Raw genomic sequence first — 23,581 nt, forward strand, 5'->3', positions numbered from 1 at the left:
TGTTTTAAGCTGTGTTATTGCAAAAGAGTCAAAAAACTAAAAAGATTAATGTTTATAAAGTAAAAAAGTTACAGTAAGCTAAGATTAACTTATTATTGAAGAAATGAAAATATTTTTAATAAATTTGGCGTAGTCTAAGTGTGCAGTGTTCATTAAGTCCACTGTAGCGTACGGTAATGTCCTAGCCTTCACATTCACTCATCACTCGCTCACTGACTCACCCAGAGCAGCTTCCAGTCCCGCAAGCTCCATTCATGGTGAGTGCTCTAAACAGGTGTACCATTTTTTATCTTTTATACCATATCTTTACTGTACCTTTTCTATGTTTAGATACATTTAGATACACAAATACTTACTGTTGTGTTGTAATTGCCTATGGTATTCTGTAACCGTATTGTACAGTAACATGCTGTACAGGTTTGTAGCCTGGGAACAATAGGTTAGACCATATAGCCTTGGTGTGTGGTAGGCTATACCATCTAGGTTTCTGTAAGTACACTCTAGGATGTTCGCACAACAACAAAATTGCCTAATGACACATTTCTCAGAATGTATCACCATGTTAAGTGATGCATGACTGCATAAAACAAACATAAGAATACTGAAGGGGAAAAAGAAGGCAGACTGGCTTAGGACCTTGGAACTGAAGAAACAGCCTGGTGGTGAGTTCCCTGTTTTCTTTTTGCCTCCCATATCCCAGACACAGAGACGAAGGGACCAGCAACCTGAAAACACCAAAGGATGCAGGCAAAAAAAGCCCTATTCTCTCTAGACAAAGGACCAGGAAAGGAGCAGTCTCATAGCATGACACCCAAGCCATCTGTTTCTGCTGGCTTCCTCTGCTACTGCTCTAGCAGGGAATGGAGGATGCTGCCTCATAACTGCCATTGGGGAGTAGAAGTCCAGGTTCCCCATGGGGCCGCCACTGACACCTAAGGAGAAGAAGGGATACTTGTTAGTGTTGGCAGGAGTAGGAGTGGGAATCCAGCTTCCCCTTAGGTCTTGGATGATGCCTCCCTGGATTGGAGGAGAAGCGGTGCCTTGATACTGCTCTCTCCACTGACACCATGGAGTAGGATGGGCTCATCACTACCAGGCACTGGTGAAAGTCCCGACTCTACTAAGCTTCTTCTGATACCACTCCGGCAGGAGAGGTACCTCAATACTGCTGGGTGGGGATGGAAATCCAGGCTCCTAGGTGGTCTTCTCTGACTCTGTAGTGGGGGGCGGGACTTTATTACTGGCCAGCAGGCATGAAAGTCCGGGCTTCCTACCCAGCCTTCTCGGTCACGATGGGTGAGGTAGAGGAGGGAGGCAGGTAGTTAAGAGTTTCTTATGACATCCTGGGGAATCTGGAAGTCAAGGCTTCCCACTCAACCTTTGCTGGTGGGGGTGGAGGTAGGGGGCACAGTTGTTTTCAGTGGTGTTTGATTTATACGGAGTAGCTATTGTCAAAAGTTTTCTGTCTTGCTAGATTGAACAGAGCCTCAAGGATTTGTGGGGCTATAGCAAAAGATCTAACATTCATGTCATTGAAGTCTCTGAAGGAGAGGAGAAAGACAATAGAGCTAAAAAAGCCATTGGAAAAAATTATGGCTGAATATTTCCCGAATTTAGCAAGAAACATAAACCTGGGTGATCAGTATATGGTGGTTCATCCTTTTATTCCTCCTTTTGTGCGTGTTTGCAAAGTTCAATAATAAAGAGTTTTGCTTTTTTTTTTTTAAAGATTTTATTTTTTTCCTTTTTCTCCCCAAAGCCCCCCCCCCCCCCGGTACATAGTTGTGTATTCTTCGTTGTGGGTCCTTCTAGTTGTGGCATGTGGGACGCTGCCTCAATGTGGTTTGATGAGCGGTGCCATATCCGCACCCAGGATTCGAACCAACGAAACACTGGGCCGCCTGCAGCGGAGCACGCGAACTTAACCACTCGGCCACGGGGCCAGCCCCAATAATAAAGAGTTTTAAAGAGAGAAAGAATTTGAAAGTGAATACATTTTCCACTGAATGATTTAATGCTATGACTTTGGACAACTTAAAGCCACATAATGAAATATTGTATTAGATAAACTGTAAGCATCCATCCAATTATAATCCTAATATTCTAAATATCTATAATTTATATACAAAAATACATATTGAGTTATTTTTTTGTTGAAAATATTCCACTATATTGTACAAATTGTCTTTACAAAATATTTGATTTTATGCTCTTACAGTAACATAATATAGATCCATGGATCAACTCTAAAGAATCATAAACTTTTTATTCCTTACTTTCTGAACCAATACTAATGAGATTGATTAGTGAAGTTGGTCTGTTTAATATTTTGTGCCCATTTATTCTGCCAATCCGAGTTTCTTATATTCCTCTAATTTCCACTATACTTGTTTTATTAAAGATTCAACTTGGCAGTAACGGAAAAAAAAATCACAAAACATAGAACATTCTGTATAACTCTACAGTGCTCTGCTAAGTATAAAACCATGTAATTAATGTTTTTGTTGAATAACATAGATTCTGATTTTCTGAAGCATTGTGTCTTCGTGAATCAAAGTTTTTTTAAGTATCTAAAATGCATCTCACTCAGTTGGCTTCATCCTTGCTGTTTGATTCTTTTAAAAAATTATTTTTGCCCTTTGACTTTATAGTACACTAAAACAAAGACTTTAGCTCAAAAACGTGATTTCATTAAAGGTGGTATGTTGGCACTACCTTACTGAAATTTGCTATTGTCCTGAAGCTATTTTATTGTCCCTTTCCAGGCTGTCAGTTTCACTTAAACCTGATAATTATCCTTATAAAATAAGACTTCTTTGGTTATCTGAAAGTGACTTCTAACATAGGAGCAAGTCGCCTTTTAAACCTAGAATTGTAAACTTCATCTGTTTCAGCATCAGGAGACCAGAGAGTCACAGGCTAAAAACCTAGTACTAAAAGGCCGCGCCCTGTTGAGATAGTTTGATAGAAAACATTTTTCTGGTGCTTTTAAGAAAACTGAATATTCATTTTTCATGTGCTCTTTGTGAAATAAGTGTTTAACTCATTTAACAGAAGTATTTCATAAACGCTATCGCTGTTATACAGCATCAGAATCTATCAATTCTATCAACATATTTTACTCTTGGTTTTTCTTTTAACCTTTTTGTTGACAATTTTAAAAATGAAACCGTAACCTTAACCATGTAGCTAAGTCAGTTGTACTTGGTAAAATGGAATGTTCAAGAAAGAATGACAGGGGCTGGCCCTGTGGCCGAGTGGTTAAGTTCGCGCGCTTCGCTGCAGGTGGCCCAGTGTTTCGTTAGTTCGAATCCTGGGCGCGGACATGGCACTGCTCATCAAACCACGCTGAGGCGGCATCCCACATGCCACAACTAGAAGGACCCACACGAGGAGTATATAACTATGTACTGGGGGGCTTTGGGGAGAAAAAGAAAAAAATAAAATCTTTAAAAAAAAAAAGAAAGAAAGAATGACAGGAGGGAAATTAGTCAATGGCATGAGTTTGTGAAAAATATACTATAATGAGAATACAATACTGACATGACTCCTCATTTAAGCATTTATTATTTGCCAGGAGCTGTTTTATGTGCTAAGAAAATAATAGCGAATAAGACAAGTATGGTCCTCATTTTTGTAAAGCTCCACTAAAAGGCCGCGCCCTGTTGAGATATTTTGATAGAAAACATTTTTCTATCAAAGTGTAAAGCTTTATAGTGGAGGAGAGAGTCGATAAAAAGTAAAGAAATAATTTCAGACAATAAATGGCTGTATGAATGAAACAAAAGGGAAGTGATAGAAAGAGAAGGTGAGGTATGTAGCTACTTTAGATGAGATGATGAAGAAAGGTCACTCTGAGCTAAAGCCTGAATGAGGAGAAAGACCCAATCACGTGAACATCTGGGGGAGAAAGAGGTGGCAGGCAGGGCATTGTTTTCGGCTCAGAGTTCAGCAAATGCAAAGGCACTGGTGTGGGAAGTTTTGCCCCCTGACAGAAACAGAAAGCACCTCAGGGTGGCAGGAGAATAGTGACTAAGGTAGAGAGAGGTCTATAATGAGGTAGAGATGGGAAAATGGTCATATCACGTAGGACTCTGTAGGCCATGATAGTTTGTTTTTATCCTAAGTGTAAGGAGAAGCCATTAGAGGTTTCACAGGGAGTGATGCAAACTGATTAAAACTGTAACAAGATCGTTCTTGCAGCTGTATGGAAAATGGATTGGATTTTAGAGGGGAAAGTCCAGCAAAAGGTTCAAGTCAGAAGACTATTGCAGGAGCCCTCTTGAAAGGTGGTGATGTTTTGGACTAGGGTAGGAGTAGTGAAGATGGAGAGAAGATGGAGATGGATTTGAGATATGTCCAAAAAGTGCTGTTGACAGCACTTGCTGATGAATTTGAAGGGGAGGGATATAAAAGGAGAAAAATCAAGGTTGACCCCTAGACTTTGGGCTTGTTCAGTTGGGTGGTTGGTGGTGCTATTTACTGACAGGAGAAGAATAGTGGAGGAGCAGGATTCAAGGTGGAAATCAAGAGTTCCTTTTTGGATATGTTAACTTCAGGATGCCTTTAGACATCCAAGTGGACATGTCTGGTGGACCACTATGTACTTAAGTCTAGAGTTTAAAAGGTAGAGATAGGAATTTTGGACACACTGGCATCTAGCTAATATTTTTTTAAAGTAGTAATAAATGAAATCATTAAATTGACACTAAATGTTATTTCAGGGAGTCTGTGTAGAATGGAATTTAACTATAAACCTTAACGCCTCAGCAAAAATTGATGGTAGGCTCTTCCATTTTCACAAACTATAGTCCAATATCATATAAGTGTAACTGGAAACTCTGAAGGGCTTGAAGACCTAGGGTCTAAAAGTGCTTTAATCACACAATCAAAATGGGACTGTTTAGGGGCCCGCCTGGTGGCACAGCGGTTAAGTTCGCACGTTCCGCGTCGGCGGCCCCGGGTTCGTCGGTTTGGATCCCGGGTGCGGATATGGTGCTACTTGGCACACCATGCTGTGGTAGGCGTCCCACATATAAAGTAGAGGAAGATGGGCATGGATGTTAGCTCAGGGCCAGTCTTCTTCAGCAAAAAGAGGAGGATTGGCAGCAGATGTTAGCTCAGGGCTAATCTACCTCAAAAAATTTTTTTTAGAAATGGGACTATTTAAATTCTAACTTAACAATGGGGCTTGGAGGATTTCTCTGCACTCTGTTTATACATGGATCTTTTGCTAACTCAACACTCTAAATTTTTGCAAAGTTCTCCCTCATTAGCTCAATCTGATAGTATAGAATATAAAACTCCTCCTTACTTCGCCCAATGGGCCTGAATAATAGCCAAACAGTCTCTAAATTGCCGGAGAGTAGAAGATATACTTATTTTGAAGCCCCCAAAATGCTAAGAGATCCATCCTCAAGTTTTGCCTCTCGCCTAGAAACTTCCAGCTGTGTCCATAAATCATATACAAAAGGCCACACTTCAAATCTTACAGTGTGAAATGGCCACAGTTAAGTTCCAGTATAATTTTTTGGATGACCACAAATTCTGTTTTCAGAACTCTACAGAAGAGAGATTACGAAGTTCTATTAAAAGAAAGTATCCAATAGATTCCTTATTGGCACACTAGACAGTTTGTCAATATGTTTTTTAAAAACTCACCCAAAGGACGATCAAAGGATTAAAGAAATTCCAGATAGAGGCAGAGTCAATCCTTTCAGAACACTATCAAGGGCCTGGTTTTCTAAATGAAATCTTGCCAAGTATTTTAAAATATCATGGTTCTCATCTTGGGCTAGATTTGAGGAAAATTTCTTCCATAGGGCAAAGAACTCAGAGGATAAAGGGGGATTAACACATCTACTTCCTGTGGACATCTACAAATGTATCACTCATTTACAGTCTCTTCCATCTATTTAGCCACGTGATTATTTAAATTTCAAAAATCAGAAAACATGTGAATAATCCACATTCATAAGACAGAGCCACACAAATTGCTTTTTAATTTTATTCTCTGCTTTAGATAGCAAGATTCAAATGAGCTAACTTGAAGGGGATTATCCACGACCCTCTTTACAAAATGGTCACAGGACAAGAAAAGGACTTGAGAAGCTCTGAGTTTCTGAGATGCCACAGGTGAGGAAGGAAAGTCTTCTTAGTGTTTGCCAGCCCAAATCAAGCTCAGAATTCCACACAGTGATAAAGAAACAAGAAGGGAATCTAAAAATACTTTAAAACAATAAGTAAAATATAGTATTAGATGATTGATGAATATCCCAAGTACAATCAAATTTAAAAAATGACATGGAAGACCCTGAGAGTAACACCCTTTCTCTCCTTCACCTTCACACCAGTAGGTAGTGGTTTGTTAAATAACTACAACAAGGCAGCACCGTGGAAAAAGAGATTAGACCTTAGGGAGCTTGAACACGAAGTTCCAAATTTCAAAGGATTGGATTGGTTTAGAAAGTGGAAAAAAATAGTGAAATGTTGTAAGAAAAGTAAAAGATCAGGAAATCTCCATAGGTTAGGTTATTTTGCAATAAGCACTTCATTATTTTAATTTCTCAACTGACTTTATATTGTCTATGCATATCCATGTATTCTTTATGGTTTATTCCCCCGATACAGGCTATCCCTCTTTCCACACTTACCCCACCTTGCAGACTGCCTTAGTCAGCTTTGGCTGTTGTAACAAAATACCACAGACCGGGGAGTTCAAACACCAGAAATTTATTTTCTCACAGTTCTGGAGGTTGGAAGTCCAAGATCAAGACGTTGGCAGGTTTGGGTTCTCCTTCAGCCTCTCTCCTTGGCTTGCAATTGACCGTCCTCTTGCTGCTTCTTCACACGGTCACCTTCTGTGCACATGCATCCTTGGTGTCTCTTTCTCTTCTTATAAGGACACCACTCATACTGGATTTGGTACTCATCCTAACAATTCATCTTAATTTAATCACCTCTTTAAAGACCTTACTTCCAAATATGGTTACATTCTGGGTTACTGGGGGTTAAGACATCAACATGTGAATTTGGGGGGGGGGTCACAATTCAGGCTATAACACAGACCATAAACATGGATGATTTGTTTCTTCTAATCTTGAAAATAACAGCCTCTTCATATAAGACTTCCTTCTCAACTCTAAGAAACCCCCTGGCTCGAGTCTAGTTTGAACATTTATCAACAAGTGGTCTTCATTTTCTCACCACAATCACTGCATCAAGTCTTTGCAAGTTGAGTTGAAGCAACACCATATAAATAAAACATCCCTTCCCAAAGCTATCAATAAACTCCTTTGGCCAAATTCAAGGATCATTTCTCCATTCTACTTCCCCTGCTTCAGCAGGCAGCACTGCACACTGTTACTGCCACCTTCTTTAATAAATGCCTTGCTTCCTTGGGGATCATGACTTTACACTCCAAAGGGCTCCATCCTGTTACCCCATCTTGGTACTCCCTTCTGTTTTAGTTCCTGTCTCTGAGGTCCAGGCTCACTCTTCTGGTCTGCTCTGTTCTCACTTTCCTTAAGAAAACTCTGCCCTTTTAACTGATTCAACCATCACCTCCTACACAGGTGGCCCTGAAGTGACATCTCCAGACCTGAACTGCCTCAGAACTTGAGTCTTACATTCAACTCTAGGCTCTTCATCCGCAGTTTTTTTGCATCAAATTCAGCATATGCAAAATCACATTCCTCTTTCCCTTAAACTGGCTCCTTTCCCTGCACTGTCTTTGCCTCAGTGCAGGACACTCAGGCTCGGAGCCTGGCATTACCTCTGCTCATCCATTAAAATGTTATACCAGTCTTTACAGAGCCCCTGCTAGGAGGCACACCCTGTGCTAAGCAATGCAGACACCAGGCGGATGAAACAGACGCAGTCCTTAGCCTTGCAACTGCTCTTGGTCCAGATGAACTCTCTCGCTCATGCCCTGTAGCCTGTCACTAATTTCCAGAAATCCTTCCTTCTAACCATCACTCAGGCCCATCTCTTCTTTTTCACAATTCCTTGCTGTCAAAACCAACATCTTGTTTCTTATTACATCAATTTTATCACACTTGGATTGACGTGATGCCTCCAAACTGATCCTATGCCTCTAGTCTCCACCTTACTCAATCTTCACCACTCAGCCTCTCCAGAATATCTCTACAATGCTAGCCTTTAACTACCAGTGTTGTCCTTGTCACTCCCTGCAGAAATTTTTCCGTGAGTATACTGGCCCTCTGAAAAATAAAATCCAAACTCCAGAGCTGGGAAGGCTGGAAGAGAAGTATGGATTTGAATTCCTGCTTTGCCACTGCAATACCTGGTGTCCCCAAACAAGTTATTTATCCTCCCTGGGCCTGTTTCTCAAGTGAAATATTAGGATTAAATTGCGAACTAGCTAATAGGGTTGTTATGAAGGACATTGGTACACAGTTACTGCTGCTGCTGCCACCACCTGGTCTACGAGCTAATGCTTACAAAGCACTTCATATGCGAGGCACTGTGACTATTGCTTACTTTTCAGTAGCTCATTTAATCCTCACTCTGTATACTAGCTGTGTGACGTTGGGGCAAGATTCGTTACCACTCTGTGGCTTGGGTGTTTTTTATTTTCAAAATGGGGTGTTGTAAGGAGTGAATGTGATAATATATGCAAATTGCAGTGCTGGCACAGAGTAAGCTCTCGCTAATGGTCCTATGGCTCTTCCTCTGCATCACTCATTGTAACTCCTGGACAGACACTGTAAAACTAAGTGTGTTACAAGTGCATCATCTCCTATTTCCTAACCTAGATAGATGAGCTGCCAGCAAGAATGAACTGTGTCTTATATTTACCCTGTTTTCCTAATAGAAGCAAACAGTATATAGAAAACACAGTAAACCCTTGCTCAGTGAATGACAATGAATGAATTACCAGTAACACTATTATCTACAAAGATGCATGCTCTTTCCTTGATAACGTCACCTAGAAAGTTTCTGAGAGTAGCCTTTCTTCTTTGGTTTATATAATACGTGGCCTTTTTTCTTTCATAGCATAGTGCAGTTACCCTCTTCTGGCCTTATAATTGTAGTGATAAAGATGGTCTAAATTTATCTAAGACCATAAGTATTCCTCTTCTCATCCCACCCCCAGATAAAATTAGCATTTTAGCAGAAAAAGAAACCAATAGGGAAAAAAATCCACTCAATTTTATCCCAAGAAAGTCTTTAAAAGATTTAAATTCTACTTGAATTCAATACATAATCAGAGATTATATATGGGTTAATGAGAGCCAGAAGTAAAGCTAATTAGGATTCTGCCTCTTTTGCAGAAAATAAAACGGATTCAGAATAATTCTGCCTTCCACATCTTTTATTGATATAATTACTAAATGCAAATATTTATGAGTTATACAGACAACATTCAATGCCATTTAAAACAGCAAAGAGCTATGCCTGCAACAAAGGAAATCAGGGAATAAAAACATCAAAAGCTTCCCACAGATCATTTGCTCACCACATTTATGTGAGAAACAATCAGAATATGAGGCGTCTCCCTATTAATAAACTCATCACACTGAAGTGGAATGTTTGCATTGCTTCCCAACAAGAGAAAATGTAATAAAAGAATGTTTGTGTCTAACCAATTATACATATAATTTTATATATATCCAATTATTTATATGTATCTAATTTTATATATATGTGTGTATGTATATATCCTTTGAATAAATACGGGCCTTTTTTGTCCTAGATAACAGTTTTTTCTCAAATTAATAAAAAAAGCATTGAATATGTTTCTTTCCTCTTTCAGCATCTTTTTGAGGAAATACAGCCTGATGATATTTTTGACAGCAATTTGTAATCCTGGCATTCTTTTCAGTAATTCTTAAGCTTTATTTCCCCAAATCAACAAAATTTAAAATTAAATTTTCCATATGAACCTGTATCTGGACACCTAAAGTGTGAAAGAGATAACAGCAGAGCTGCTCCGGTTGAAGCTTCCTTTAGGGTGGGAGAGCTGAGCTTCACCTCCTCCCTCCCCCACACAAGCTCCTCCCACTCCCAATAACGAGGACTCACTGTGGAACCATGGGATCCTTGGAACCCTGTTTGATGTCTCTGGACTAGATGGTTGTAGATCATTCTAAGTTCTAAATTCTATTTTTCTATGACATTCTGGTTATTGAACATAACCTTCAAAGATATGGTGGCATCAGCCCCATGGCTTAGTGGTTAAGTTCGGTGTGCTCTGCTTTGGCAGCCCAGGTTCACAGGTTTGCATCCCAGGCATGGACCTACACCACTTGTCAGCCATGCTGCCACAGTGACCCACATATAAAATAGAGGCAGATTGGTACAGATGTTAGCTCAGGGCAAATCTTCCTCAAAGCAAAAACACAGGAAGATTGGCAACAGATGTTAGCTCAGGGCAAATCTTCCTCAGCAGAAAGAAAGAAAGAAAGAAAAAGAAATGGTGTCATTTGCTAGAATCTGCAAGGTGAATTATAAATTATACAGTCTGACTATCACCCCTTTGCCAATATCCTGTGCTTCAGCTCACATTAGCTGTGTTGGAAGCCACAGCCCTCTGCTGGCACATATATACTTTGCAATCAGCTAACTTCTAAATATTTTCTGTAAGTACTGATCTTAAGCTATCAGTCCTCCTTCATGTACTTGTGCAGATGATTTTAAGACCCTCCAAAGTAAGCCTTTTCATTTATCTCTATTTTTTAAAATGTCATTTCATTAAACTTTGCCCTTGTTTCAATGTTTTCAGGTCACTTGAGATCATAATTCAGCCACCTAACATATTCATTTTCCTCCTTTTAACTTCTTTAAAGTAGAGTATCTTAGGTTCCATCTCAGGCCTACTGAATCATAATCTCCAAGAGAAGATCCAAGCAGCTCTATTTTTCCCATGAGCCCCAGGTGATCTGCATGTTTAGGAACCACTCCTGAGGCGTTAATACAAGTCATATGCAGCAGTGAATGCATCAGCACCAAGGACAGAGACCATCTGACTGGTTTATTTTAGTTCACAATTTATGCTTGATAGTTCATCCAATTAAGAATTCACTGACTCTATCCTCTTCTAAATTACTTTTATCCAAGCTGACAATAGGAATTTCTTGAGTGACTTTCCCAAATACCATACTTACATCTAGATATATCTGTTCAAAATGTTTTTCTGATCTAACCCGATTTTTTTAAAAGAGGCAGTGAAGTTGATACTTCTAGTGTGGCTTCTTCCTCCTCTAAGTGCTCATAAGCCATCTATTAATCTGTCCTAGAATTTGGTACTAGATTGACCTTAAGCTCCTGAATCTATAAGTTGTATTATCTACTTATCTGCCCCCTCCTCCCTTTTTTTAAAAAAAAATCACCAATATCCAAGCAAGCCAAGAAGCTCTCTTAATATCTTGCACAAAGTGCAATTCACCCAGAACAGGACAAATGACTAGTCTAGATTTCCGCCACTTCACCTTTATGTAGCTTCAATATCCTTAGCAGTGGTGTGTTTTACATTTCTAGACTAATGGTCACTCTCTTTGACAGAGAAAGTGGAAAAAAGAACAGGAGCTGAGTGTGGGAAAGCTTTTGCAGATGGTGACTCTGATATTATTATTAGTATTATTTGATAATATTTTCTTATCCTTCTGATTCAGGGAACCTGCTTCTTCAGGGATAATAGAAGCAATAGTAGTAATAGATAGTGGTGATCAATTTCCTTTTAATACTTAATGTTCCTCATTATCATGCAAAGTTATCATAATTGGTGCAGGGGGCGAGTCCATATAGGAAGTTGTAAAAAAGAGTCTGGGCAGAAGGAAATACTACTATGTGAGCCTTAAAGCACTTTCACTGTTACCTGCTAGTCTGAGCATTCCATAAAAGCAAAGACTGTCTCATTCAGGAACGTATTCGGAGTATCTAGACAGTAGCTGGCAGTCAGTGGAGTTCAAATAATACCTAAATGAATAAGTAAGAAAATGATTACATGAATGCAGAGCAGCTCATCTTGTTTAATCCGTACCATAGCCCGAGGAATTAGCTATCATTCTCTACCTTACAGGTGAGGAAAATGAAGCTCAGAAAGGTTAAGTGACTTGCCTAAGATCACAGAGTAAGTATAAGAACAACCCAAGCCCACGTATTTCAACTGCCAGCTCATGAGTACACTTCATCTGTCTCTAAACTAAAGTATCAAGAGAACTGAGTCTGTTTCACTGTTTGGTCACCTACCAGCTGTAGACCTTAGGAAAGTCTCAGAAATTTCCAGAGCCCCAGCATTCTCATTCAAAAGAGAGAAATAAATGCTGCTGGCCCTGCCTCCTGTAAAATGTTGTTTTAACACTAGAGAAGATAATGTGTAGTTAAACATGAGGAATCATTATTATCATATTGTGATTCTCTCTCAAATATTCCCTAGAATAAAGTGGTTAAATATCTAAATGTCAAAGGGCTGATATTTCCTTCTGTAATATAGATGTTGTGCAAAGGAAGGTTTTTAAAATTGCAGCACCAGATAACAATAAGACAATTAATAACTATGAGGAATGATGCTGGCTTCATTAAGCGGGCACAAGAACACTACCCTGGATGGATAAAAACCAAAAGTTGTATTTGCTACCATGCAGATTGAATATGAATTATTGCATATGAATATTATAGAAATTCTTGTATCATACTTATTACTATCCAGTTTCCATATTCAGGGGACTGTTTGGATAATTCTGTTGGTGTTGACAGTTGCTTTCCTCAGAAACCTTTCACATAATCACTGGCTCTCCACAAAATTTCGTCTCACTACTTGTCTAGTGAGAGCTGAAGGCATAGAGCAATTTTAGAATCAAGCGACTGAAAGGAACAGATTTCAGAAAGTAGGATCATTACATTAGAGGCTGAGAAATCTCTACTCATTATTTGGATCTGAGCATGAATGTCACCTCCTCATAGAAGCCTTCTTTGTACTCCACCTCTTTAACAAAGCTAAGTTAGCTGCCCCCCTCAGAATCTAGTACTTTCTACCTATACCATTCATCACAATTATGATTATAGAGCTATTTTGTGTGATTATTCAGTGTAGGTTCCACCAGATTACAAGGTCCTTAAAAGTAAATGCAAGTCTATCTGTTCACTTATACTTTCCAGGCTTGGCAGCAGTCTTGGCAACTTGGTTAGCTCCTAATTTTCTTTTTTCTTTTTAATAAACCCCTCCATGAAGCTAGAACAGAGAAATAGCTGCATTATTTATCTCGAGAAAGCTGCTTCCTGATATGGTGCCTGTCACTCAGTGGTTGCTCAGCTAATATGAGCAAAAGAGAATTATAGTTCCCTGTTGGCTCAGGATAGGTTCAGTTATACTGCAGTAATGAACAACTGCCAAATCTGATTGGTTTTAAAACAACAAAGGTTTATTTCTCCCCACGTTTTATGCTGATTACGTGTTGGGGGGCTCTGCTTCCCACACTCACTCAGGGACACAGTTTGATTGTGGCTTCTGAAATACCTCTGGTCATGGCACCAGGGGCAAGGCAGCAGGGGGAAGGTGCATCAGCCCACATAAGCTTCTGTCTGAAAGGTATGCATCACCCTCACTCACACTTTATTGGCCATACTAGCCAACTACACCCAAATTCAAAGGGATAGGCAAAGAATTCCTCCTATATTCAATATTAAAGAACTACATATAAGTAAACATAAATAATATCTCATCTACCCCCAAAACAATTGTCGAACATATTTTGATAATATTAGCTATTTTTCTTAAGTTGCCCCATAAGGCCACCAATTTCTTATTTTACAAAACAATATGTTTGTATACAATATTTTTGTCCGATCATATATGTACATATGTAGGAAGACATAGCTAAAGCTTCAAGTTATTAGCACCCCATAATAACCATAATTACAACCAAAGCTACCATCCACATGTACCGTGTGGCTTGGTTTACATACAGTATCTCAGGTGACCCTTAGAATAACCATATGAGGTGGTACCATGAACCGAACACCTGCTGCCTTGGTCTGGTATGCTCTCTGCCTTCTACTGGCAAGGCCACTCCAATTTACCTTCAGGGAACCACAAGCCCTTCATTACACACAGCCTTGCAGATGTGACTGTAACAGAAGTTTGTCTTCCCCTGATCTAGGGAGGGGCATACAACTCAGAATAGGTCACTGAGACTCCTGGAGATTTGAAAACCTCCAAGAGATGGAATGGAAAAACGGTTGGAGCTGTATACTACGGTAATGGCACTCTAACATATTCATTAATTTATTTCAATATGTATCGATTGGCCATTATGTGCCAGGAAGCCTCCTGGTATTTCAGCAGTGTACCAAATACATGTATCTCCTGCCATCATGGGCTTTACATTCTAGTGAGTAAATAGGCAATAAACACAAACACACTCATATATCATGCATGATCTTGGACAGCAATAAGTGCTATGAACAAAAATGTAATGTGATAGGATACAGATAGTATACAGAAAGCACAGTGGAAGTAGGGGGCTATTTTATATAGACTAGTCAGTAATGCTTCGTAAGCGACTGGCTCTGCACTTGAATGGAGTGAGGAAGAACATCAGGAGAATGGAGTTCTAGGCCAAGGGGAGATAACAAGCACCCAGACCCCAAGACAGAGATGAACGTAGTCTGTTCAAGGAATATCAAGAAGGCTAATGTGCTATGCAGTGGGAGAATGCTACACAGTGAGTCTGGAGACGTAGCCAGCGTCTGGATAACGTTGAGTCTTGTAGGTCAAAATCAAGACAATGGGTTTTATTTTTAATGTAATGTAAAGTTAGAAGAGTTCAAGGGGGATTGAGATGTCTTGATTTTGTTTGTAAAACAATTAATCTGACTACTGTGTGTAGAACAGACGTGAGATAGAGGCAAGAAGTGAAGTTAGAAGAGAAAAGAGGTCAGTGCAATGGTCCAGTTAAGACAAGAGGGCTTCTCGGTCTGTGGGTGACATGTGGGAGGTGAGAAGTGGTCAGAATCAGGATATAGGCTGGAGGCACAACTGAAAGAATTTGCTGATGACTGGATGTGAGGTGTGAGTAAAAGATGGCAAAGACGGCTACAAGATTTTTGGCTACAGTAACTGAGTGAAAGGGGGTACATTTACAAAAATAGGAACTGGCAGGATTTGGAAGGATAATTAAGTTTTATTTTGTAAATATTAATCTTGAGATGTCTATGCTACTTCCAGTTGGAGATGTCTCCTGGTGGTTGGATATACGAATCTGGATTTCAGGAGCGGGGAGGGGCTGGGATGTACATTTGAGAATCTGATGAGACTGGCTATTAATTCCTAACTCATAAATCCCCCAGGGTGACTTGATTCTGATTCTTTCTGAATCTGCTTCTTTATATTTTCACTAAATCTACAAGTTACCTCATAATCTCCAAATAAATTCTACATTTTGTGTCCCAAAGTAAGTTTCTATTGCTTGTGTAACTTACTATACATGTTATTATTATTGTTATCCCCATTCTACAAATATGGAGACAGAAGTTCAGAAAGGTTAAGAAACTTGACTGAAATCACAGAGATAATAAGGGGCAGAGCTGGGACTTGAAGCCAGGGGTGTTCGTAAGATACCGCCTCTCTAAAGTCAGAACATTGTGCAGCAGCTGCCTGCATGGTCTCCTTAGCAAGAAGTCTTCAAAGGCCTGGGGCCCTGGGGGCTGTTCAAAGTGACTTCACAGTGGTAAGGAGAGGTCGGAGAGGCACAGCTTCAAAAAGCAAAGGGCATCTCTCTGAGAGAGCCAGCAGTCGCCAACCTGAAATTTCAAGAGGCATCTCGGAGCTACGGGGAGTTTGCTTTTGCTTCTTCAGTAGCACACTGTGATCTGACACTGAGTCTCTGTTGCAGTGTGCAAACAACCCAACTCTGGCTTGAGTTCTCCCAGCAGTAGAGCGGTTGGGTTGACAAGGAGAGGGAAAGTTATTATTCTATGGCCAGGTGTAGAAATTTCACGCACATTGAAATTCTCAGAGGCTGAGGGTACACCCTCTAGTTTGGAGAATCTGATAAGATTTATCTACATGAAATAAAAAATAAGGTCCTGTGGATTCTTTATTTAAGGCCAGGCTCTCATTAGGTTATTACCTAGAAGGAGAGAGGTGCTTCTCTTGCTCACTCAAGTGCTCCCAGAGCCCAACACAGTGCCTGGTACTCAAGAGAAGTTTAATGTGTATATTTTGAATAAAAACATGAAAAATATTTGAATTTATTAATAAAAAATAGAAGGATTTAAAAGTACTTAGTATTATAAAAAGTTAATGGAGGAACATTAAATGGTATTATATGAATTTTATTTTAGACTCTTGGGGAAGGAGAGGTAGATAGTAACAGTAAAGTGCCTATGATCAACAATTCCATGTCAAACTGCCTGGGTTACCGTTCTGGCTTGGAGAGAAACTAGTTATGCCAGGATCCACGTTACAAATGGAGATTCCAGAGAGGTTGGTAAGAAGCCATCTAAAGCGAGATCGGGGGCTGGCCTAGTAGCATAGTGGTTAAGTTCACATGCTGCACTTTGGTGGCCTGGGGTTCATGGGTTCAGATCCCAGGTGTGGACCTACACATCACTCATCAAGTCATACTGTGCCAGCATCCCACATAAAATAGAGGAGGATTGGCACAGATGTTAGCTCAGCAACAATCTTCCTCAAGCAAAAAGAAGAAAATAGGGAACAGATGTTAGCTCAGGGCCATTCTTCCTCACCAAAAAAAATGAAAGGAAGAAAGGAAGAAAAAAAGAAAGAAAGAAAGAGAGAGAAAGAGAGAAAGGGAGAGAGAAAGACAGAGGGATCTTTAGGTCTCAGGTAGGAAAGCACCTCCCCATGGGACCAGGGAAGAGAGATGGTGTAAGAGTCCCAGGGCAGGGATAGAGCAGAGGGCTCAACCAGGCACAACCAGGAACAGAGCTAGACACAGGGTCTGGACTCTGCCAAAGCCAGAAATGCCAACTCTAATTCTAGAGACATGAGAAAATAGGGCATGGATATTTGGCATTTGGGCCAAGTCACAAAGACTTGTAATAATGATAGTTACTATTGTAGAGCATTTTTTATGTCAAAAGCACTGTTTCAAATACTTTTTTCACATGTTAAATCATTTCAATGTTACAACAACTCTATGGGGGTATAGATAGTAGTATTACTCCCATTTTTCAGATGGGGAATCTGAGGCAGAGAGCAGGTAAATATCCTGCCAACATTCACACAGCTAAGAGAAAGAGGCAAAATTGGAACACAGATTTTTGGGTTCTAGAGCCAGCCCACTTAACCTCTACATTATAACACTTGAATTCTGCTTTGCTCACATTAACTGGTTTTGTTGCTTTCTTTTATTTGCCTTAATTTATTAGGAAAATCCTTCTTTTTCCATTTCTAAAGCTGTTCATGGGTTTGCATCAGGATAAATATATTTCATATTCAAAAAGCATTAGTTGAGTACCTAATACGTGCCAGGAAATAGACACAGGGACTAGAAAGGTGAGTGAGACCGTTTGGCTCTCACAGTCTCATGAGCAGAGCAGCAATAATGACAAGGACAAATGCAATGAGTCCTTTGGGAACAGAGTGAACCAAGAAGGGCACTGACCCAGTCTTGGGGATTCAGCGAAGCCACCACTGCCTATTGATCTTGAACCAATTGTTTAACGTGTCTGTCTCAGCTTTATTCCATCTGCAATAGAGATAATGACAATAAAACCCTAATAATGTTATTCTAAGCATTAAATGAGACAATGTTTGTAAAGCATTTAGCATAGTGTCTAACACAAAGTGTTTAATAAATGTCATGTTATCATGGTATTCCTTGAACAACGCTGCAAAGAACACCATAGAAGTTAGCCAAAGAGACCAGGATGGTTAACACACAATTGATGGCTTGAGATTCCTGTGTCACCTGGTTAAACAAGTTCTAACCAAGTTTCCTCACCAGGTCCTGTGCTAGCTGCTAGCAATACAATGAACACAACAGTCATTACTGAGTTCACGGAGTTTACAGACTTCCACAAAAGGCAGATATTGAACAAAAAAGTTATAACTGCGTAAAGTGTTACAGAGGAGAAGGACGAGGCATCATAGGACTAACATCACCGAGGAGATGAGCTCGAGCTGAGACCACGGATGAGCAGGAGAGAGTTTGGGGTCCCAAGGCTGGGTGGTGGGCAGAGATCACAGGCAGAAGAGGTAAGTCACACCTGTACCAAAGACCTTGAACCAGAGATGGGAGTTTTCCAGCTACTCAGAATCATCAATTACCAACATAGGGTCACAGCTTTGGCAGTGCTGTTAGGATGGGTGGACAGCCCTAAGAGAATGCATGCAAGGAGGAGCTGACCTCCGGGGAGGTCAGGGAAGCCCTTCCTGAAGAAGTGGTCTTCCAGTTTAGACATGGTGGCTGAGTTGAAGTTAACTAGGTAGAGAGCTGGGGAAGAGGGATGGACAGGTCCAGGCATGGGAAAGAACATCTGCAAAGGTCTCGTGCCAGGGAAGGGAAGTGAGCAAGGGCTGAGGAGGCCAGAGCACTGCGAGGTGAGTGAGAATGGGAGGAGATGGAGGATGAAAAGGGAAGCAGGGGTGGACCATCAGGGTCTTGGAGGATATGTTGAGGACCTTAAGATTTCTGAAAGTAGTTGTAGTTTATTCTGGATTTTATGTAGGTGAGTAGTGTGTTCAAAATTGTATTTTCCAAGAATCACCCTGGCTGATGAGTGTAGAATGGATTGGGAAGTGGGGCCAGCGAGGATGTGGGATAATCAGTGCGGAAGCCATTACCAATGGCAGTTATCCTAGTTCTAGAAATCTGAACTGTCTGGGAGGTAGAGGCCTACAGCATGCAGCAGGCAATGGTCTTGCTCTGGCAGGCTTTGAAGTCAGGCAAAACTTAGGTGAGATCTTAGGATCTACTGTCCTGTGATTTTGGGTAAGTTACTCTGCACTTGAGAGCTTCTCCTTCCCTACCTGCAAAAGGCAAAGTCATACCCACTCCCTAGCTTTGCTGTTAAGGTCAAACTAGATAACGGATATGAAAGCACTCAACAAATATTGATAGTGGTTATTATAAACATGCATGTCAATAACTTATAAAGCAGGCTCCATTCTGTTTCAAGATGCTAATGATCATTCCTGCAATATTTTATAGACAGAGAAGACACTTGTAAAAGAATAATGGTAAAAGCAATTATTGAAAGTATTTATTATGTGCCAGGCATCTTTCCAGGCACTTAACATACATTAATATGTGCACGTCTCATAATAACCCGAGGTGTGTCACGAGTTATCTGGCTCTATTCTTTACTCCTCCCTGTTGCCACGTGACTTTGCAGTTCCTCTCACTGACGGGCAGGGTATATTTCTCTGCCCTTTGATTTTGGGTTTGGCCATGTGACTTGCTTTGGTCAGCAAGACAAGGCAGAAATAATGGCGTGCCAATTCCAAGCCTAGGTCTTAATAGGCCACAGGTGCTTCCACTTGCCCTTCTTATGCCTTTGCCATCACCATGAGAAGAGCATCATCTGCTAGTCTGCCGGTCCAAGGTGGATGAGGGACACGTGGAGCAAACCCTAACCTGCAGTGTGGAACAGAACCAGCCTAGCCAAGGTCAGCTTGATCTACCAACCTCCGACTGACTCTTACTTATGCAAGCAGTAGCAAATGATCATTGTTTTAAACCTCTGAGTTTTAGGGTAGATTGCTATGTAGCATTTTTGTGGCAACTACTAACTGATGAACTCTCTAAGATGATTATCATTATTAGCGCTCATTTTACAGATGAGGAAACTGAAGCATAGACAGGTTCAGCAACTTGCCTAAGTTCTTGCAGCTAATAAGCGTCAGAGCTGAGATTAGAACCCAGGCAGTCTGATTTTAGAATCTGTGTTCTTATCTTTCATACATACAGCCTCATAAGAAAGCCAAATCCTTCAAACTTAAAGTGTTAGTGGGTCTTTCTAAATGTAACACAAAGTATAAAGAGCAAATAAACGAAAAATGAGGATCTGCAGGATTATGTTTTTGTGTGTTAAAATTCACACGAAAAATTAGATATCTTCACGCTGAAAAATGCCTGTTCATGGATCCTATCGCATCACCACCCCTGGCATTAAGCATCCTGCCTCAATCACCTAGCAGGAGGTGTTAACAGCTCAGAGTGATATCAAACTTGTTTTATAAGCAGAAAGGATGGTTTGCTTAAAGTGGAGCCTAGATGAGGAGGACTGGAGGCATCAGTGAGTCAGGGAGGAGTGTGACTGCAGAGGGCCTGAATCATCCAACTGATCTGCCCACATCGTGACCCAACTACTGGCAAATTCCCAAATCTCCACTCCAGAGCTGCACGGGCAAAGACTTTATAATCCATCATGAATGTCAAATAAGCCCAGAATGTGCAGCTTAAGATACAGGAGGTTCAAGGCCAAAGCCAGAGGTTCCATTTTAGCAGGTAGCCCATGGCATTCCTAATTCTAGGCGGCCTCACTAAGTTTCCCTCACTGTCAAGGAGGATGAATAAGGATGATCCATCTCATTTCCAGGAAGACAGCTCAACTCCTGTGAGTTGACAGCAACTTCTTACTCCTCTGAATTCCCATGACATTCTATTTCTGCCTTTCTTATCAGATTATACATTTCCTGAAGATGGAGCCTAGTTTGTGGATTTCTATTTCACCCACAGCACCTTGTATACGGTAGGTGCCTAACGAATGTTTGCTTAATAAACAAATGAATGTGGAGATTGGAAGGTATGGTTTAAAAAGGCACAATGAATCAGGTCCCTCTTGTTCATCACTGTACCACAGTGCCTAGCACACTGCCCCATACTTGGTAGACACCTAATAACTATGTGGAAACGAACGAGTAAATAGTCTACACCAGGAGGCAGAGAACCTGGGTTGGAGTTGATCTCTAGACTGTCGTGCCTTGAAAAGATTCCCAATGTTTCTGCAAATCTAGATGCCTGGAGCATCTTTGGGTCTTGTTAATCAACTTTCCCTTTGTTCCATCAACTCTCCAGCTGCCTTTCCATAAATTTTCTGTTTACTTCAGTTTGCTGGAGTTGAATTCTGTTGCTTGCAACCATGAAACCCTAACTGATAAATCAGTATTTTCTCAAAATGTGGTCCATGGACTACTTGTATCTCTGAACCACAGAACTTGAAGATGTGGATCCATAGGCCTCACCTTAGACCTCTCAATCCAAATTTCCAGCAGAATCTGCCAATTTGACAAACTCCTCAGGAGATTGTTTTCGACGCTTTGAGAACAACTGGACAGGATGATTTCCAAGGTCCCTCCCCACATTAAAATTCTACAGTTTTTTGAGACAAAACAGCAGCTCTTTACCAAAGCCTACGAGTCTTAATGATGGCTTCTCGTCACCTCTTTCAGCATATTTCATTCCACTTTCCTCTCAGCTCACCCCACTCCAGCTTCAGTGACATTCTTTCTGTCATTTCCACCCCAGGACCTTCATACTTGCTGTCCCCTCAGTCTGGAATTCCCTCCCTCAAGTCTTCACACGTCTGGCTCTTTCCTTTCTTCCAAGTCAGCTCCAACGCCACCTCCTCAGAGGGCACGTTTCACATTACCTGTCCCACATGGCCTGTCAACACTCATACTATCATAGCATCTTAGCAGTCAGCACTATCTGAGTTGGTCACCATTCATTTGGTTCCTTGTTTTTACCTCTCCTCTCCTTAGAAAGTAAATTCCATGACCACAGGGATGAGCTTTCTCTTGTCTCTGCAGTCTCCCCAGCGCCTAGAACTTTACTTATCACTGCAAGTTCTTAGTAAATACGGTTGAATAAATGGAATCCATGAATATTAGATCATCTTTGAACACTATCCTACATATAATATTACTCTAAAAATAGGCTTGGATTAATAAAGTCAACTGATCCTTTTACCTTTAGAAATTGATCATCTCAGATAACATTCCTCACTGTATCTCCCGCTGCACCCCAAATTTGATCTCTGTTGCCTGAAAGCTTAAAAAAAAAGCCACTGTTTCTACTTTAAATTCTCTCAGCTGAGGAAAACTTGGCCTAAATTTCCTTAAAGCAACAAATAACCAAGAATTCTTGTTTCTTCCAGCATTAGAAGAAAGCCGGCTGCCATGATCCGCCCCGACAAAGCACTCACGCTTGATTTGAAAAGCACATGCGCCCTCTACTGGAAGTATGCAATATTGCAGCTTGAACTCAAACTGTCAAACGCATTAGGCACGGAGCGTCTTGTTAGCCCTGAAACCAGATGAAGGAAGCAGATGAAAAGAGCAAGACTCGCAACAAATAAATGAGCAGTACTTATGGTGCTTATCTGTTCTCAGGGTTAAATTCACCAAGACCAATTGGGAGGATCATTCAGAATTCTGGCCTCTGAGACACTGAACACATTTCTTCCCGTAAGACCAACAAAGATCAGGGATAACTGGTCACTTAAGGACAATCTGAAAAAGAAATAGGATAAGTAGAGGCAGAAATACGCAAGAAGGAAACAAAGTATCTCAGAAGGGGCACACAGTCAAGAGAATGAGGATATGACCTCAGGTAACCCCAGTAGGGGTCAAATTCCTCACTGGTAAGACAAGGAGGGATTAAGAAGTGACTACAGAGCAGCTGGCTCCTTCACGAGAGGAGAAGCAATGACTCCAGGCACTGGGGCAGATTCAGACACGGCTTGGCCCAAACATTGCTGGTTAAACTATCGGTGAGGAGGGGCAAAGTTTCTCCAATTTGCCACAGCCCGTCTGTCTGTCTCTTAAGCACACACAGTCATACTCCTGATTGTGATGTCAGTACCAAGTGCAAGTGTCATTTCCATTTAGCACACTGATGATTTTCTATCAGTCAGCCTGCTTCCTGCCTTCACGTCACTTTCTGGCCCCTGCAGGCATTTGATTTCATCCTTTTGGGGTGATCTGCATAATGGTACAACATCTCTCTCCTCTTCACTCCAACACACACACACACACACACACACACACGGCTTTATCAATATGGATATTCTTTCTCCCTCCATCATGACATACTCTGAAATCCTAATTTACTGAAAAATACGAACAAGACAGGGCTCCCGTATTCCCTGTCTCCCATCCCCAGCACAGAGCTTGTAGTGGATCCAGCAAGTGTGAGAAGCAAGGATGACACAGGTGCTTGTTGTGGGGAAAAATATCCCTCTCCACTCAGAAGTTAATAATTGTGAGTGTGAGTGTGTGTGTGTAGGAGGGGATTAACTTACATATTTCCCTTTCCCCTTAATATTTGGAAATACAAAGTATAATTGTAAATGTGGAAAGTGTCTTCTTATAATTAAGATCCCTTTCCTAAAATGCTGTAGAGGAGATACTAAAACTTAAAGTCATGATATGATTAGCTTTTCTTATCAGTTTCAGTATGAAGTGACAGCAAAAGACCTGCATTTGAGAAATATAAGGCCAACGTACTAAGAACGGCTTATATTTAAGCTTTGATTTGCTTAAATATAATTGGGCAAACTCGATGGATTATTCTAATTTTACCTTTATGAGAAAGACAAGAAAAGGCAGCAAAATGAAACTAAAAGACAAATATCAAAATGAAGT

General features: G+C 40.7%; 1 protein-coding gene and 1 long non-coding RNA gene across 2 annotated transcripts in view; one reads left to right on the plus strand and one right to left on the minus strand.

Annotated features, from left to right (window-relative positions):
* The window catches only part of SYNPR (synaptoporin), a 294,799-nt gene that overhangs the window by 204,913 nt on the left and 66,305 nt on the right, over positions 1–23,581 (minus strand). The gene's annotated exons all lie outside the window — the stretch shown is intronic.
* On the plus strand, positions 513–22,579 carry LOC138918119 (uncharacterized). The gene is made up of 3 exons (XR_011427114.1): positions 513–662; positions 20,618–20,685; positions 22,093–22,579. It is a non-coding gene; the product is annotated as an uncharacterized lncRNA (long non-coding RNA).

Source organism: Equus caballus, chromosome 16 (assembly GCF_041296265.1).
Source record: "Equus caballus isolate H_3958 breed thoroughbred chromosome 16, TB-T2T, whole genome shotgun sequence".
Classification (NCBI taxonomy): domain Eukaryota; kingdom Metazoa; phylum Chordata; class Mammalia; order Perissodactyla; family Equidae; genus Equus; species Equus caballus.